This window comes from Otolemur garnettii, unplaced genomic scaffold (genome assembly GCF_000181295.1).
Source record: "Otolemur garnettii isolate 467f Iridium unplaced genomic scaffold, OtoGar3 scaffold00077, whole genome shotgun sequence".
Taxonomy (NCBI): Eukaryota; Metazoa; Chordata; class Mammalia; order Primates; family Galagidae; genus Otolemur; species Otolemur garnettii.
The window spans coordinates 8,696,425-8,698,411 of NW_003852472.1; positions in this window are offsets into that span (position 1 = coordinate 8,696,425).

The following is a 1,987-nucleotide window of genomic DNA, read 5'->3' on the forward strand; positions in this document are numbered from 1 at the left end:
AAAAAAAAAAAAAAAAAAAGAATAAACTTTACTCTGAGCTAAAATAACCTTGAGAAAAACTATGTAACATTTCAGAATTATAATCATTAACTCTTTGTACCCTTTGTTGTAACTGTAACTATGCAGCTGATATTGAGCTGAAGAAAAAAGTATAAAAGAGTTTAGAAAAAACTGTTTCCAGAGATCTCAGCATTTCTTGCCTTGAGGCACCTGAGTTCTCCTGGCAATTAAAGCTTCCTTCCTCTATATTGTTGGCGTAACTGTCTGTTTTAATTTGCTGTTTTCCTGCAACAATAGAATCCAGAAAACATGATTTCCCAGCCTCCCTTGCAGCTGAAGAATGGCCACGGGACTTAGTCTCCACCAATCCAACACACCTGTGTGAAATTTTAGTTTAGAAATAAATAACTTGAGAAAGAAGGCTCTGTGTGGAATCAAAGTTTGCTGATGAGTGTGACAATAGAGACATCCAGTTTTAGGGGCTGGCAATAGCTGTGACGTTGAGTTCCAGACAAATATGTGGCATTGGTGCTGGTGACAGTAGTGGATGCCGTTGGTTTGCGTCCCTGGCGTCAGTGCACATGGGCTCAGTGCCCAGCAATGTGAAGACTGGTTCCCTCATCAGATCAGTTCTGCAACGTGGTCTGGGCACTGTTCCTGGGAGCTCAGCTTCCAAGAAGTTCTGAGTGTTACCCAGTGTCCATTAATAAATGCCCTTTCTGGGCAAATGAGCTAATGTGTTCTGATGTTCGTAGGTTAAGAATCTTGACTGACATGCTAGGCAAAACTAAGTCAGGGAAGAAAAGTATTGTACAAAATGAACTGTAGTATCTAGAATCTTCAAAATAAATCGTAGCAAGTATCTAGAGTCTAAACTGACCCTTGATATTTGAAGTGAAGTCCAGGTGAGTCATAGCACCAGCAGCACCAGGGAATTTGTTAGAAGGGCATAAGCTCAGCCTCATGGCAGTCCTGTAGAATACAAATTTGCATTTTGACAGGATCTCCAAGGAATTTGTAAACACAGATTGAAAAGCAATGGCCTAGAGAGCAATGATTCCCAGTCCTGGTTGTACTTTAAAACCACATGGGTACCATTAAAAACAAAACAAAAACAAAAACAAAACTGATGTCCATTTACATCTCCCATGACATTAATTGATTCAGGCAAGAATCATCAACAAAGGCTAAAACCACAATGAAAAAGGCTGTGGAGAATTCTGTAGAAAATAGGCTATTCAGACAACTCAATGTCCCCACAGACCACTTATTAAATATGATGGGGGAAATTACCTTTACAGTAGAAAAATCTGGCAGACACCACATAAATAAGTGACAAACTTAACATCACAAATAATGGGACAAAATGACATCATGAGCCTCCTGATATAATGCCATGAAAAAGACACATCATCCATGTAGAATTTCTGCCCAAAATGATGAATCTGAATTTACTAATGACAGAGAAAAGACAAATCCAAATTCAGAGATGATCTGTAAAACAGATGCCCTGGACTTTTCAAAAGTGTCAGTTTCATGAGAGGCAAAAAGAAACTGATGGTGCCAACCAGTGGTGTGCTTGTAGTCCCAGCTACATGGAAGGCTTAAGCAGAAGGACTGTTTGAGCCCAGGAGTTCAAGTCCAGCCCTAGCAACATAGAGAGACCATGTCTCTATTTATTTAAAATAACTACTTAAATTTTTTATTTATTTAAAGTAAATAAAATAATTATTTAAAAAATAAGATAAGTAAATATAAATAAGTTCTTTTGTTTTTGTTTTGTTTTTTGAGATAGAGTCTCACTATGTCACCCTGGGTAGGGTGCCATGGTGTCACAGCTCACGGCAACCTCAAATTCTTGGGCTTAAGAGATTCTCTTGCCTCACCCTCCCAAGATTACAGATGCCCACCGCAACACCTGGCTATTTTTTTTGTTGCAGTTGTAATTGTTGTTTAGCTGGCCTGGGCTGGGTTTCAACCCGCCAGC